Source organism: Tachyglossus aculeatus, chromosome 6 (genome assembly GCF_015852505.1).
Source record: "Tachyglossus aculeatus isolate mTacAcu1 chromosome 6, mTacAcu1.pri, whole genome shotgun sequence".
NCBI lineage: Eukaryota > Metazoa > Chordata > Mammalia > Monotremata > Tachyglossidae > Tachyglossus > Tachyglossus aculeatus.
Window position 1 is genome coordinate 44231825 of NC_052071.1, and position 17704 is coordinate 44249528.

General features: G+C 43.4%; 1 non-coding gene across 1 annotated transcript; it reads left to right on the top strand.

The window, feature by feature from the left end:
- The first annotated feature begins 208 nt into the window (after positions 1–208).
- On the top strand, positions 209–346 carry LOC119930232. The gene has a single exon (XR_005451719.1). It is a non-coding gene; the product is annotated as a small nucleolar RNA SNORA7 (small nucleolar RNA).
- The last annotated feature ends 17358 nt before the right edge of the window (positions 347–17704 follow it).

Sequence of the window (17704 nt, forward strand, 5' to 3'; positions counted from 1 at the left end):
CGGTGGTGGTCTGGGGCATATGGAGGCAAGGGGAGGGAGTTCCAGGCCATCGTGGGGGGGCTTGGAAAAGGGGTTGGTAGCAAGATGGACAAGATGGGGACACAATGACTCAGTTGGTGCTAGAGGAGCAAAGTGTAAAGGCTGGGCTATAATAGGAAATAACTGAGGTAAGGTAGGAGGGGGAAAGCTTGTCACTAGACAGTAAACTCATCTCTCAGGGTTGCACCTGGAGAGTTCCCAGTACTCTACCAGTCTCAACTATGGAAGGGAGAGTCAAGCAGAGATATATCCATTCCATTCCTAGCTTGGGCAGTGGCTAGCAAGTGAAAGGCAAGCTGCTACAAGTCAAAACTCACCTGTGCTGGGCAGCAGCAGCATTTAAGAGAGTTGGGGGGGGAGACTCAGGTTTACTACATGGAAGGAGGCAATGGTAAACCACTTTCGTATTTTTACCAAGAAAACTCTATGGATACACTACCAGAACGGTTGTAGATGGAAGTGGGACATTCTGGAGAGATGTGTCCATGGCGTTGCTACGGGCTGGACACGACTCGACGACATAAGACAACAACAACGTGTACCTAAGTGCTCAGGGGTTGCGGGAGGGATGAATATCAGAGTACTTAAGGGGCTCAAACCTAAGTGCATTTGTTGATCCAGATGACATTTTTATTTATTTTATTATTTATTTTATTTTATTTTTTATTATTTATTTATTTATTTATTTTACCTGTACATATCTATTCTATTAATTTTATTTTGTTAGTATGTTTGGTTTTGTTCTCCGTCTCCCCCTTTTAGACTGTGAGCCCACTGTTGGGTAGGGACTGTCTCTATATGTTGCCAACTTGTACTTCCCATGCACTTAGTACAGTGCTCTGCACACAGTAAGCGCTCAATAAATATGATTGATTGATTGATTGATTGATTGATCTCTAAGTTCATTAGGTAAGCTCATTGTGGGCAGGGAATGTGTCTGTTTATTGTTCTCATCTCCCAAGTTTGGCAGGTGGAATAAGGTGGTCCCGAGAAAGTGGAGTACTAGTCAGGAGAAGCAGCGTGGCTCAGTTGAAAGAGCATGGGCTTTGGAGTCAGGGGTCATGGGTTTAAATCCTGGCTCGGCCAATTGTCAGCTGTGTGACTTTGGGCAAGTCACTTCACTTCTCTGGGCCTCAGTTACCTTATCTGTAAAGTGGGGATGAAAACTGTGAGCCCCCCGTGGGACAACCTGATCACCTTGTAACCTCCCCAGCACTTAGAACAGTGTTTTGCACATAGTAAGCACTTAATAAATGCCATCATTATTATTATTATTATGAATGCTTGTTGCCTCCAGGCAGAAAGAGAGCTAATCATAGCTAAAGACTGTTGTCTTTCATAGAAATCCCTTTGGGTTCCTATTCAGCACACTGTGCTCCTCTATTGCCAACCTACTCTGTACCTCAGTTTCATCTATTCTGCTGCCTATCCCTTGCAAGAGTCCACCCTCCAGCCTGAAACTCCCTTCCCCTTCATATCTGACAGTCCTCCACTCTTCCTCACCTCAAAAACCCTCCTAAAAATCACATCTCCAAAAGGCCTACTGTAATTAAGCCCTCATTTCTTCTAACCACCCTCCCCTGACCATCAACTATGCACTTGGCTGGGCATCTCTCAAGCACTTCACCCCAGTCTCACAGGACTTACTAATGTAAATATCTTCATATTTTATATTTCCCCTATCTGTATTTTAGTGTGTGCCTGTCCTTGTAAACTGTAAAACTCCCTGTGGGAATAGATTGTGTCTACCCACTCTATTACATTGTATGTTCCCAAGCACTTAGTACAGTGCTCTGTACACAGTGAACACTAAATGCCACTGATTGTCACATTCACGTGAATCAGTAAATGGGATTTATTGAGCGCTTACTGTGTGCAGACTACTATACAAAGCACTTGAGAAAGTTTAATACAACGCAATTGGTCAACTGCTTCTTGCCCCAAGGTGCTTACAGTCCGGAGTGAATATGAGAGGAGTTCTTTAAAAGTTAATGATAATAATAACAATAATGGCATTTGTTAAGCACTTACTATATGCCAAGCACTGTACTAAACACAGGAGTATATACAAGATAACTAGGTCGCACATGGGGCTCACAATCTAGGAGAAAAAACAGGTATTGAGTCCTCATTTTGCAGATAAGGGAACTGAGGCACAGAGAAGTTGTGACTTGCCCAAGGTCACACAGCAGCCAAGTGGCGGAGCATGATTAGAACCCAGGTCCTCTGTCTCCCAGACCCATGTTCTTTCCACTAAACAATGCTGCTTCCCTAGCCCTCTTTTTATTTTCAGGCTCTGGTCTTTATGCAGAGGTTCTGATATTATACTAAGCAGGGTGCTGTTTGAATATTTATTACTGATTTGTTGATGTTGTCATTTGCTATCTTAAAAAACACAAGGAATTGAGTCAAAGGGCATTTTCTCTCCCACTTTCTGCTTATCTTCCCACACACAAAAAAAAATGCAGCAGAAGGCATTCATTGTAGGAAAAACTCATTGTTCACAGCAATAGCTCCAAGGGTTGGGTAATCGCAGAGATTGAGGTACAGGAAAATCTGAATTAAACTCATCTCCTACAAAATGATGGGACCAGGCTGAGACAAGCCTTCGATTCAATAAGTCAGGGATCAGGACCAATTATTCTTCTGAGTTTCTGGGGGCAGGCAGGTTTCCAGTCAAGCGATTCCAACAGATATCATAAAGACAAATAAACGTCGCAGTGAAAACGCTCTTATAATGTAATGGGTCAGACTGTTGAGACCATTAATACCAATTGGTAGCTCTGCAAATAGGAGATGAATCAAGTCTTAAGTTTATTTTCTGGCTGAGTAAAAAAAATCTCCTCTCCTTGTTTGGAGAAGTGAGTAATGGCTTTTGTGCTTTCAAAGGTACTTTCCAATTTCTCAATCAATCCTATTCATTGAGTACTTACGGTATTCAGATCACTGTATTGAGCACTTGGGGAGGGTACAATAGAGTTGGTTGATAATAATAATAATGATGGTGTTTGTTAAGCACTTATTACGTGCAAAGCACTGTTCTAAGCGCTTGGGGGATACAAGGTGATCAGGTTGTCTCATGTGGGGCTCACAGTCTTAATCCCCATTTTACAGATGAGATAACTGAGGCCCAGAGAAGTTACCTTCCCTGACCACAGGGAGTTTAGAGTCTAGAGATAGTGTAGCAGATAGAGCCTGGACATTTGAGTCGGAAGGTCATGGGTTGTAATCTCAGCTCCACCACTTGTCTCCTGTGTGACCCTGGGCAAGTCATTTCACTTCCCTGAGCCTCGGTTTCTTCATCTGTAAAATGGGGATTAAGACTGGGAGTCCCACATGAACAGGGGACTGTGTCCAACTGGACTTGCTTGTGTCCATCTCAATGCTTAGTACAGTGCCTGTTACATAGTAAGCGTTTAACAAATGACTCAGTTATTATGATTATTCGAGTCTACAGTCCATTTTAGTAATGAAAAGTTAGGCATGGGTTTATTGATTTGCTTATGGCAGTAATGACAAACCAGCCTAAAAACTCGTCTTGTGCAGGGAATATGTCTGCTTATTGTTATATTGTACCCTCCCAAGGACTTAGTACAGTGTACTACACGTGGTAAGCAATCAGTAAATATGATTGAATGAATGAAAGTACAATTCAGCTCTTCCCAATGCACTGCTCTCCATGAAGTTTCTCAGGAAACATCAGTTGTTTTCTCTGGGAGAGGTAGGGCTTCGATATACGTGACTTCATGGATCAGTGGTTTGACACATGTTAACCTATTGAATGATTCCACCGGAAAAACGTGACTTCCTGTTGGTATCTAGGGGACATCCAGGAAGAGAAAGACCTGTCAAGGGTGGCTAAGTGCAACTGCCATTGCTACAGGAACGCAGGCTTCCTGAATTCCCCTTCCACGAGCAAGTAGGTCCTGGTCTCCAAAAACAAAGCTGTGGAACGAGCCCGAATCCCTAGCTATTCAGAATGGTGGAAAAAGCTTTTACTGAGGTAACAGTTTCCGAGAGATTATCTTTGAAAACAGTGAAATGAAAACACTGGGGGATTGAAAAAACCTTTCTCATGAAGTTTTGGCCATTTGAATTGAATGTCAAGAATCCTGTTTCAAATAAGCGACACAACCAGGCAGTTTCCAAATTCATGTTTGTTTCCGTCCTCAAACTGAAATGTGGCTTGCAATGGCTAATTAGGATCAGCAAAGTGTAATTATCCAGGAATCTCTGGGAACATACAATTTCAGCTTGAATGTTCACTTTGGTATTTTCAGGACACTGTGTTTCTCTGTCTCTATTAACAGAAGCTTCGTGTTTGTGCTTTACAGGGGAAAACATTACAAAACAGAATTCCAACCACTGTAAAAGTTCCTGAACTGAAGGACAGCTTCTGGCCAAGGCCTGAAGCACCCAAACAGTTTGGGTGGCACTGAAAAACAGGATCTAACCAGTGGTTAAGTCTATGTCATGGACTCAGAGGTGTAGACAGAGGTAGGAGCAGTGTGACCTAAAGGAAAGAGTTGGGTCCAGGAAATCAGTCTGGGAGTCGGAAGACCTGGGTTCTAATCCTGGCTCCACCACATCAGTGGTCACAATTTCTCTGTGCCTCAGTTACCTCAGCTGTCAAATGAGGATTAAGATTTTGAGCCCCACCTTGGACTCCAACTGTCCAACCTGATTAGCTAGTAGCTGCCCCAGTGTTTAGTACAGTGTCTGGCTTATAATAAGTGCTTGATTTATTAAAAAAAGAGGAAAAAGACCTTAGAATGTTCCAACACAGTGGTCTTCCCCTCACTGATTGCTCTGCTTCCACTGCAAGTCAGAATGGAAGATGAAAGTAGAGAAACAACGTGGCCTAGTGGAAACAGGATCTGGGTTCTAATTCTGACTCTGCCACTTGCTTGCTGTGTGACCTTGGGCAAGTCACCTAACTTCATGGGACCTCAATTTCCTCATCTGTAAAATGGGGATTCAATCCCGGTTCTCCTTGCTTAGACTGCACACCCCATGAAGTACCGGGACCATGTCTGACCTGATTATCTTGAGGATCACCGGAAAGAGCATGACCTTGGGAGTCAGAGGTCCGGGGTTCTATTCCCGGTTCCACCATGTAGCTGCTGTGTGACCTTGGGCAAGTTATTTCACTTTTCTGGGCCTCAAAGTTTCTTCATCTGTAAAAGGGGGATTCAATACCTGTTCTGGTATTGAATCCCCCTTTTACAGGTGAGGAAACTGAGGTCCAGTGAAGTGATTTGTCCAAGGTCACACAGCAGGCAAGTGGCAGAGCCAGGATTAGAACCTGGGTCTCCTACTTCCCAGGCCAATGCTCTTTCCAGTAGGCCACACTAATTCTCTCCTTTCAGGTCCCACTCTAAGGAGGAGTGACTTCCTAGAAACAAGAAGAATTATAATAATAGAATTGTTAAGAGTTTGCTATGTGCCAGGCACTGTATTAAGCCCTGGGGTAGATACAAGATAATCAGTTAGGACACAGCCTCTGTCCCACATGGGGCTTACAGTCTCAATCCCCGTTTTACAGAATGGGGAAATGAGGCACAGAGAAGTTAAGTGGAAAATCATCTGGGCCTCCAATTTCAATAACTTGGAAACAATTGAGCTCCGGGGTTCCAAGTACAGGAAGTCAGATTGGGCAAAATAAAACATCTCCACTACTGAAGCATAAAGGGCAAATTATCTTCGTAATTTCCTACCACCTAATGATAAAATGATGGTATTTCTTAAGTGCTTACTATGTGCCAGACACTGTACTAAGTCCTGGGGTGGATACAAGCAAATCGGGTTGGACACAGTCCCTGTCCCACGTGGGGCTCACGGTATCATTCCCCATTTGACAGCTGAGGTAACAGGCTCAGAGAAGTGAAGTGACTTCCCCAAGGCCACACAGCAGACAAGTGGCAGAGGCAGGATTAGAACCCATGACCTTCTGACTCCAAGGCCTGTGCTTTATTAACCACATCATGCTTCTATATTTTCCTAGTAGATACAGGACCATATCGGAGCCCACCTTTTCTAGCCCCCTGCTTCCCAGCAGAAGGATGATTTAAACCATCCAGAGGAGAGAGTTATCCGTTCTCTTTGAACGATCTTTAGGGATGGAGGCCACCATCACATCAAACAGCCCCCGACACAGTCCCCAGTCCCCGCACATGGATGACATGCAAATGTGTAAAGCGGTCCATATTTTTAATTAATTTCCTCCTCTCCAGATTGGGTCATCCAAAGCTGCCTCAGCATTGCATTCTGTATTTACAACCACCCCTAGCACTTAGGTACATAATCGATCCATGTACTCTACTCTAAATCCACTAATCCATCTTCTACTTCTCTTGCTAAAACATGCTGCACCTGTTTTACTTCCCAATTGTAAAAAAAAAAAACGAGTTCCTGCCTCTTTCCCATCTGGTGGTAAGCTCCTAAGGGGCAAAGATTGATCAATCAATCAATGTATTTAATAATTATGGTACTTGTTAAGTGCTTACTATGGGCCAAGCCCTGTTCTAAGGACTGGGGTGGATACAAGTTAATTAGGTTGGATACAGTCTCTGTCCTACAAGGGGCTCATATTCTTAATCTCCATTTTACAGATGAGGTAACTGAGGCCCAGAGAAGTCAAATAACTTGCCCAAGGTCACGCAGCAGACATGTGGCAGAGTTGGGATTAGAACCCAGCACCAAGCTCTATCCACTAAGCCACAGTGTATTTATTGAGCTCTTACTGTATGCAGAGCACGCTGAGAAAGGGCAATAAAACTGAATTGGTTTGCAGGTTCCCTGATTACAACAAATTTACAGTCTGGAGGGCTTTCATCCTCTTCCTCTTTACAGGCTCCTAAAGAAGCAACATGCCTGCCCAACTGGATACAGCACGGTACTGGCAGTCAGAAGGTCATGGGTTCCAATCCCAGCTCTGCCACTTGTCTGCTGTGTGACCTTAGGCAAGTCACTTCACTTCTCTGGACCTCAGTTACCTCATCTGTAAAGTGGGGATGGAGACTGTGAGCCCCACATGGGACAAGGACTGTGTTCAACCTGATTTGCTTTTATCAACCCCAGTGCTTAGTACAGTACCTGACACAGTTATCATTATTATTATTATTATTTAGTACAGTGTTCTCTACCCTAGTAGGTGCCCAGTAAGTAGAGATCCTTTCTTACATCCGATAAAAATTTCACGTTCTTTAATTTAGTCCTCTGTAGGCCTGGAGGCTCATACTACATAGAACTGTTCAGCCCATTGGGAATCAATGTCCAGGCTAGAGTGCCAGACAATATACAAAAAAAACACAGAAGTGTATAAGTGGATGATTTGTTCTCTCAAATAGAATTTGCAGAGGAAACAGAGTTGAGTTTTTCGATGACAAAGAAATGGGGAATTCGAACCAAGAAACACATTTCTGAGCCTACTCATTGAAAACATAGTGCCAAACTACTACTTAAGGCAATTTGAAGATAAGTGGAAAAATTTACCAGGCAGTATAAATATTTTGTCAGCCATACTTTTAACGGTATCTATTCAGCATTTACTTTGTGTCATACACTGTTTTAAGCACTGTGGTAGAAACTAAATAATCATGTCAGATACAGTCTCTGTCCCATATGGGGCTCACAGTCTAGGGGGAGGAAGGATGGGTATTGGATCCCCATTTTACAGATGAGGAAATTGAGGCACAGAAAAGTGACCTGCCCAAGGTTGCAGGGCAGGGAAGTGGTGGAACTGGTTTAGAACCCAGATCTCCGGACTCCCAGACTTCCACTAGGACGCACTGCTTCTCTACCTCACCCTAAGAGTGCCCTGGGATTGCGGTTAGTGTAGGTATATTTGTGTATGTGTGTAGTGTGGCTCAGTGGAAAGAACCCGGGCTTTGGAGTCAGAGGTCATGGGTTCAAATCCCGGCTCCACCAACTGTCAGCTGTGTGACCTTGGACAAGTCACTTCACTTCTCCAGGCCTCAGTTCCCTCATCTGTAAAATGGGGACGAAGCCTGTGAGCCCCCCGTGAGGCAACCTGATTACCTTGTACCTCCCCAGTGCTTAGAACAGTGCTTTGCACATAGTAAGCACTTAATAAATGCCACCATTATTGTTATTATTTATAGTTTGTCCAGATTTCACTGTGTACTCTTAGAGGAAGTCTAACTCAAAAACTTAAATATCACCATTGTAGAGGTTAATTAGCATTAACTGGAACTAATCAGGTCCTAATCATGTAATTTAGGAGACAATTGTAATGTCTATTTCCCCCTGTAGACTGTAAACTTCTGGTGGGTAGGGCTCACATCGGTCATCTCTTGTTCTATTGTACTTTCCCAAGTGCTTATAAGGTACAGTCTTCAATGCACAGAAAGCACTCAATAAATTCCATTAATCAATTGACCCATCTGGACATGTGTCCTGCCAGCAAGAAATAACTGGATCCCCGGTCTCCCAGATCAATTATAAGCTTCTTGAGGGCAGTGACTTCCTTATGCCTCACTGTCTTCTCCCAAGCACCTAGTACAGTCCTCTGTACAGAGCAAATAATAAATATCAACAGACAATGAGCTCTCTCCAAGAAAGGAACCGGAGGTTCCAGAGACTGGGAAATAAAACCCAAAATCCTGAAAAGTATTGCTTCATGTTGAGAGTTCTTTTGAAGCTGTTCTTTGTCCTTATGTTGATACAGAGCTGAGAAGGCTGGTTAGAGACTGAGTCCTTCTGCTCTTAATGCTTTATATAAAAAGTGTTCTTTAGAATGCAGTTCCACTCACTATTTTTTGAATCTTTTTCACAATTTTCCCTGAGCCTTTGGTCTGGCAACCACAAGCCAGGTGGGACTTTCAGACTTCCAGGAACCCAGGACCTTATGATTTCCAGACCCGTGCTCTATTTACAAGGCCAAGCTGCTTTTCAGTTCAGTTGCCATCACCTCTCAGACCCAGTTTGGAGGAGACTCTGCTCCTCAGCCTTCTCCCTCCCAGTCTGGAGTAAGCAGAAAAAAATTAATTTGGAGACCAGGCCAATATTCAGTTTCCCCACACGCAAATTAAACACTAGATAAGGGGCTATTTGCACACCTCCTCTAAGAGATCCTGATCTTTCCAAGATGATGCGAAGATCTTAGGAATAACACCTCTCAGACAACCAAATCTCCCTCTGCAGCTCCAACCCTGAGGCAAGTTTCTATCTTTTAATGTAGCAGTCAATGATTTAAAAGCTGTGTCCAACCTGCTCTATAGTTCAATTGGTCCCGCTGATAGGATGGGAGGTGTCTTCCATGGATAATGCAGGAGGATCAAAGGCCAAAGGAAAGAGGATTTCTTCAACTGCCTTTAATTTCATCCTAAAAAACTTTGTGTCCAAATCTCAAGTGCCCATAGGCAGGTCTTTGTTTACAGGCATCAAAAGTACTTTATTTTTCTTTTATGGTCTGGAGTCTATAGTCCAAGATATCTCTGGTATGGGGAAAATGCCAAGAACTTGTTTGAAATTAAGAGAAATTCTGACTTAGCTTTTGAACCTATGGGACAGAATACGCCATTCCTGAAAGATGGTTAGCAAATGGATAGACAGGGAAAGCACTGAGAGTAGTCTTGAATTGAAAATTAGAGTTGCTTTTTGTCCCCACCAAGGGCATTATTTGATGATAAAAATCAGAGTGATAGTCCTCAATCATATTTGTTGAGCTCTTGCTATGTGCAGAGTACCTCCTCACATGTGAAATGTTTGCTTTATTTCCCAGGGTGCAGGGGAATAAACTCTGACCCATAGAACCTCACACCTTTCTTTGGGGGGAGTTGATTTTGGTATATACAAGGCTTGCCATCGCAGCCAAGATCACCAAAATACCCACACTTGGATGATAGTGGGGATATATTCTGTTCTACCATAACATGTGTTTCCTCAAAGAATTTTGGTTTGACCATTGTTAGGGAAGCAGCATGGCCCAGTGGTTAGAGCAGGGGCCTGGGCATCAGAAGGACCTGAGTTCTAATCCCATCTCCACCATTTGTCTGCTGTGTGATTTTGCACAGGATATTTAACTTCTCTGCCCCTCACTTCCCTCATTTGTATAACAGAGACTAAGTCTGTGAGCCCCATCTGAGACTAGGACAGTATTGAGCCCGATCCGCTTCTATTTACCCCAGTGCTTAGTACAGTGCCTGGCATATAGTAAACACTTAGGAAATACCACAAACCCCTGCCACCAAAAAAAAAAAACCTGATAACATAAGATTGCTTGGAAACAGTAGGATACACTGTGGAAGAAAATAGTCTGTGAGCATGTATATGGACAATGGGTTAGCATTATTGTACATGTTCACATGGGGTTTTGAAAAGATGCAACCCTTGCAATAAGGAATTGAATGTAAACTATCAGATTTGCTAGATTAGAAGCTCCTTGAGGGCAGGGATCTTGTCCATTAATCCTATTATTCTCTTTCAAATACTTATTCTGCACACAGAAGACACTCAAATATTAGAGAAGCAGCATGGCTCAGTGGAAAAGAGCATGGGCTTTGGAGTCAGAGGTCATGGGTTCAAACCCCGGCTCCGCCAATTGTCAGCTGTGTGACTTTGGGCAAGTCACTTAACTTCTCTGTGCCTCAGTTACCTCATCTGTAAAATGGAGATTAAGACTGTGAGCCCCCCATGGGACAACCTGATCACCTGGTAACCTCCCCAGTGCATAGAACAATGCTTTGCACATAGTAAGTGCTTAATAAATGCCATTATTATTATTATTACTACTGATGTTGAGTAGGAAATAGTTTTCTGGCTACCAAATTATCACTGTTATTGGGCAAATGGCTGAATTCACCCAATCTGAGCTGATTATCTACCTAGTAGAGTTAGTAAATCAGGGATGGAGTCTAAAGAAATACCCTTTAAATCTCCCAGTCCCTAATCCAGTATTAGGTGAACTAGATCATTCCACCTCCCAGCTGTAATTCAAAGCATTATGGTTTGTTTTATAATAATAATAATAATATTTGTTAATTGCACTGTACTAAGCACTGGGGTAGCTACAAGCAAATCAGGTTGAACACAGTCCCTGTCTGACCTGGTTCACACTCTCATCTCCATCGGACAGGTGAGGAAACTGAGGCTCAGAGAAGTGAAGTGATTTGCCCTAGGTCACACAGCAGACAAGTGGTGGAGCCAGGATTAGAACTCATGAACTTGGACCCTCAGGCCCATGATCTAACCATCACACTGTGCTGCTTCTTAATTTTAGTATTATAGCTAGAGGTACTTCCTGGAAAGGTACATAAAAGAAAAAGAGCCATTCAGCTGATGATGCCTTCTTAATCTCCTCATGGAAATATCAGGCTTCTTAGACATCCTGGGACAATTGCCCTGGCTGATATGAATAAGGGCGGAGAATGGGCAACCCAGTTTTCTAACAGTGATCCTACAAGAAAAGATCCTAGCCGCACGGTTTGCCAATAAAGCCAGATCAAGCTAAGGAAGTCAGCATTAACTCAGTAGCCCTGTGGCCACAGGAGATGATGAGAGTATTAAAAGACATTGGGTCATTCAGCCAGTTTCCCAACAATAATGCCCATCTCTTCAGGAATATTCTATCATTTATTCAGTCATATTTATCGAGCCCTTATCTTGGACAAAGCACTGTACTAAGCCCTTGGGAGAGTACAATACAACAATAAAAATACACATTTCCTTCCCACAACGAGCTTACAGTCTAAAGGAATATTGTTGGCTTATGCAGTGACATTAACTGGGCCATAGGTTAAAAGGAACATCATTGGTTTCCTGTTCACTCCATCTAGGTTGCTTACAACATTGATTGGAGATGGTTGCGGAGGCCGTGGGAATGGCAGACAACTAAACGGGTTTTTTTTTTTTGGTGAACGATATAGGTGGGAGACTGTTTCCAGGGCCAAGCTGTTCCCACCCAAGTCATGTTGGCTAAAAATTGTTGCTATCCATCTTGGGGTTGAGAGATTGGGCCGAGGGGTCTGACAGTGACTTGTTGTGATTGAGGTCGTATGTTCCCAAGCTCTTGCTTAGTTACCCGTATTAGCCATAAATAACCTTGTTAGTCCCAGCACAATGTCCCCTTTTAAGAAGTCCCTGCTGGGAAATGATCATGTGCCCTAATTGGACAGTTGTGGATTCAGAAGTGCATTATAATTCCTTTTATTCATTATTTCTCGGTCATCCTGTGAGGCCAAAGGGCATTTGAAACTTCATTCTGCAGATGGTGAATCTGAAGACCTAAAAGGGGCAGCATGGACTAGTGGATAATACTAACAACTGTCAAGGGCTTACACTGTTCTAAGCACCAGGGTGGATACACAATAATCAAATTGGACACCGTCTGTGTCCCACATGGGGCTGACAGTCTTAATCCCCATTTTTCAGGTGAGGGAACTGAGGCACAAAGAAGTTAAGTGAATTTCCCAAGGTCGCACAGCAGACAAGTGGAGGAGCCAGGATTAGAACCCAGGTCCTCCTGACTTCAGGCCTGTGCTCTAACGCTTCCTAGAGCACTTAGTACAGTGTCTGGCATGTAGCAAGCAATTAAATACCATAAAATAGGACCTATCCTTTGATCAAAGTCTAAATGCAAGTTCCAAAACTGGGATGAGAATTCACCAGCTCTGAAGACCCCACACCATCTCTGGTTAAGGTTCCTGCCACGCTGACCCTTAGCCGGCCAGAAACTTTGAACTTGGAGCTGCCCATTTCCAGGCCAGAGAAACATTTCCTTGTGGGCAGGGAACAGGTCTACCCTCTCTGCTCTGTTGTTCTCTCCCTAGTGCTTAGTACAGTGCTCTGCACACAGTAAGTGCCCAATAAATATCATTGATTGAATGATTGAGAGGTTGTCCCTGGGGCAACCACCACACATGTTTATGTGATTGCTTATACAAGAAGCAGCGTGGATCAGTGGAAAGAGCACGGGCTTGGGAGTCAGAGGCCATGAGTTCTAATCCTGGCTCCGCCACTTGTCAGCTGTGTGACTTTGGACAAGTCACTTAACTTCTCTGTGCCTCAGTTCCCTCATCTGTAAAATGGGGATTAAGACTGTGAGCCCCACGTGGGCAACCTTGATTACCTTGTATCCCCCCTAGCTCTGAGAACAGTGCTTGGCACATAGTAAGCGCTTAACAAATACCAACACTATTGTTATTATTATCATCCAATATTGGTTACTGAACCCCACAAATTACAAAGAGATGGGGATAACTGCTAAAAATAATCAGAGCAAGAAACTGCAGAGTCAACATAGTGGAGGAGTTGAAAACTGGAGGTTTATTTGAGTGGTCATTGTCCCAAGAGTTCGCTGAAGTGAGTAATTGTTATGGTCGTTTGCTGACTTTGATTCTCTGCCATTTGAACACTGAAGAAATCCACTTCCTCTCGTTATTCACTAGAATTTTATTCCAAATTTTTTTTTTATGAGCCATTTTTTTCCAGTAAAAGGGGAACATTTTCAAAAAAAAAAAAAAGAAAAATAAATCCAAATTGCCCAGGAGTCAACACCTAGTCCAGTTTTCCTAGCACCCCTTTCTCACGGAAATCTAATTCAGTAATGGAAAACACCAGGGCATTAGGTGATCTCATTTCTGCCTTATGTAAACTGAGAGTCAGTATCCTTCCCCAGTTGGGAAAGGTGCCACTGACCTCTGCAAAAAAGTTCCCAAAGTGTTTGGAAAGAGGCTTTCCCAGAAGTGCAATGGTGATTGTCGTTTAGTTGAGCCCAAGGCCTAACCAGAATCCCTCTCTGTGCTTCCTCTCAGTCTTTAATCTCTGAAGAGGGATGGTTTATATGTGGGAGCCTCGGCTCTGCCCTAGCCAGGGATCTGGGCCATGGCCCCCTCATTCCTTGCTTTAGTTCAGGAGGAAATGCATGGAAGGCTCTTCCTCTTCTACTGATTTGTGGGTTTAGATCAGAGATCCATTGCCCACCTCTCTCCCACCTCCGGGCTTGGGGGAATCAGGAGAGAGAAGCCAACCTATATTCCCCCCCACCATGCACAGGCCATTTGAACCAAAAGAGGAGAGTGAAGTGGGAGTTTAGGCAAAAAGTCAACCCTTCTTTCCTCATTTGGCTGGCATGAAGACCCAAAGGGGAGAGTCAATCAGGCAGTGAGTCATGAAGCCAACCCTTGCTTAAACGAAGAACAGATATTCTGTAGTTGAGCAGTTCAGGCTCAAGGGAAGTCAGTCAGTCAACTTGCCTTCCTGCCGCCGTTTTAATCAGTGATGATATCACCATGAGGAAGCAGCATTGTACATTAAGCACCTTGTTTCCTAGGAGCCTTTTCCCTTGTCATATTCTAATATTCTAATACCACCTCTCCAATTAGCACACTTGGCAGATTTCTGCTTGAGATCACAATGAAAAAACACACCTGTTTTCTTAATATTTTTCCACCCGCTCATCATGAGAGCAAATCCTGCCCTTGTTGAGGTCACGGTGACATCTACTCTGTATCACCCCGGGGGGAAGAAACAGAAATGGCTTTTTGATTGGAGCGAGCTACTTAGCCAAATGGAAATAATGGCAATAAAAGCAAAGAGTGAATCCAGACCTCTACTAGTTTTTTTAAAAAAAGAGTCTTTCTTTGGGTTATTGTTCATCATACTTTGTGTCTGTACAGAAATCCCTCTTTAAAACAATTTGGCAATAAACCAAAGATTTGCACCCTCCGCAGTCGATTGACTCTCCTCAATTGGCATGTAGATGATTGATCTTTATTTCCCTCCCATATAATGCAATGAGGAAGAGAGTGATGGAGCTGACAGGCTGATCAGTGGAGACATCTTGAAGCTATAGTATTACTTTGCTGCCAAATCTAGGCCATGTCAGAGTTAGGGAGGCTTTAAGAAGAGAGCCTGGAGTACTGCAGAGTTGGGCACAGAATTACTAGAGGACTACATAATAATTATGGTAGTTTTTAAGCACTTACTTTGTGCCAGGCACCATACTAAGCACTGGGGTGGATACAAGCAAATCAGGCTGGACACAGTCCCTTGTCCCACGTGGGGCTCACGGTCTCAATCTCCATTTTACAGATGAGGAAACAGAGGCAGAGAAGTGGCTTAATAATAATAATGATGATACTGTTAAGTGTTTACCATGTGCCAAGCAATGTTCTAAGCACTGACCTAGACTTGCCCAATGTCAAACAGCAGATAAGTGGCGGAGGCCTGTACTCTATACTACACCATTCTACATCTAGCTTCGATTCAATTTAATTCAATCTTATTCATTGAACCACAGTATTAAGCGATTGGGAGTGTATAATACAAAAACAAACAGGCACATTCCCTGCCCATAATAAACTCACAGCCTAGAGGGATTTGCTATGGTGCTTTTATTACCAAAGTACTCTCACATTAATTAGTTAATAATAATAATAATAATAATGGCATTTATTAAGTGCTTACTATGTGCAAAGCACTGTTCTAAGCGCTGGGAAGGTTACAAGGTGATCAGGTTGTCCCACAGGGGGCTCATAGTCTTAATCTACATTGTACAGATGAGGGAACTGAGGCACAGAAAAGTTAAGTGACTTACCCAAAGTTACACAGCTGATAAGTGGCAGAGCTGGGATTCGAACCCATGACCTCTGACTCCAAAGTCCGTGCTCTTTCCACTGAGCCATGCTGCCCTTACTGCAACCCTGTGAGGTAGGGACACAAGACAGGTATTACAGATTACCAGAGGAGGAAACTGAGGTACAGGGAAGTCAAGTGACTAGCGCACGGTCACACAACAGACTGGTAGAACAGTCAGACTTGAACTCAGGTCCTCTGGCTTCTAGATGGGTGCCTTGCCGCTTTGCCACACAGCTTCTCCTAGTTCAGCAATGGCTTCTACCCAGCCCTTTTCCATGTACCAAAAATAAAAGCCTTTCAATAATAATAATAATAATAATGGCATTTGTTAAGGGCTTACTATGTGCAAAGCACTGTTCTAAGTGCTAGGGGGATACAAAGTGATCAGGTTGTTCCATGTGGGGCTCACAGTCTTCATCTCCATTTTACAGATGAGGGAACTGAGGCTCAGGGAAGTTCTACATGGTAATACAAGCGGTTCTTTATAACAGAAGCAGTGTTGCTCAGTGGAAAGAGCACAGGCTTAGGAGTCAGAGGTCATGGGTTCAAATCCCTGCTCTACCACTTGTCAGCTGTGTGACTTTGGGCAAGTCACTTAACTTCTCTGTGCTTCAGTTAACCTCATTTGTAAAATGGGGTTTATGATTGTGAGTCCCACATGGAACAACCTGATCACCTTGTATCCTCCCCAGCGCTTAGAGCAGTGCTTTGCACATAATAAGTGCTTAACAAATACCAAGATTATTATTGCTATTATTATTTTTATGAAACAAGTTAAAATCTCCTTGCCAATTGTGGGGAACACTGATAAATGCTGACATCCTCCTCTGTCCTGGAACTCCCTCGTACATGACAGACCACCACTCTTCCCACCTCAAAACCTCAATAAAATCACTTCTCCTCCAAGAGCACTTCCGCAACAAAGCTTTCATTTCCCTTACTCCCTCTCCCTTCTATGTTGTCTGTGCACTTGGATCTTTAGCCTTTAAGCGCTTGATAATCACTCCACCCTCAGCCCCACAGCACTTATGTACATATCCATAATTTTATTTTAATGTCTGTCTCTTCCTTTAGTCTGTGAGTTCCTGGTGATCAGGGAATGTGTCTACTAACTCTGCTGTATTATACTCTCCCATGTGCTTAGCACAGTGCTCTGCACACTGTAAGCACTCAACAAATATGGTTGATTGATTAAGCCCTCAACAGCTTACTGAATTTCCTCAAGTGGTCCTTCAGCCCAAATAATTGGCTTCTACTGGCTTAGTTCCTCTCATCATTGTTATCAACAACATCTATCAAGGGCATCCCACCTTTTAGAACAGTGCTTTGCACATAGTAAGCGCTTAATAAATTGCCACCATTATTATTATTATTGAAGGTATAAAATACAAGTAAAAGACAGTCCCTGCTCTCACGGAGCTTACAGTCTAAGGGGGGAGGAACGTGGATGTGAACGATCAAATAATCAGCAGGTAAAAGAATGAGTATCTCTCCAAATGACAAAAACACCCAACGAAAACTGAAGTAGGCGTAGACATATATCGAGATATACAGCGGAATAACATGTATTGCATTCATTGAGCATTTACTGAGGGCCAGAGCACTGTTCTAAGAGCTTGGGAGAATACAATATAGGTGGCAAACACAATCCCTGTCCACAAGAAGCTTACAGTCTGACAGCCGGGGAGGGGAAGGCAGGAAGGTGGATAATTAGTTAAGGAATGACTCGTGGAGGAAGTGACCTTTTAAGAGGGTTTCGGTGGTGAGAGGTTTGGTGGATTTGAAAGGGAGAGGTGTTTCTTGTAGGGAGGAAGATAAGAGCAACATGGTAGGGATGGGGCGAGTCATGAGCATGGTGCAGTTCGAAGGCTAGCAAAGGAGGAGCAAAGTCAAATTGATGGAGTAGAAGTTGAGATGAGAGTAGCTCACAGAGGAAGACAGCTACTGGAGAGTCTTGAAGCCAAATGGTGAGTTTTCTGGGAAAGAGGGCTTTCAAGCTAAAGATCTGGGAATCGCTGAATTACAGGAACATATTGCATTATTAAGAAGAGATTATTTGAATTTA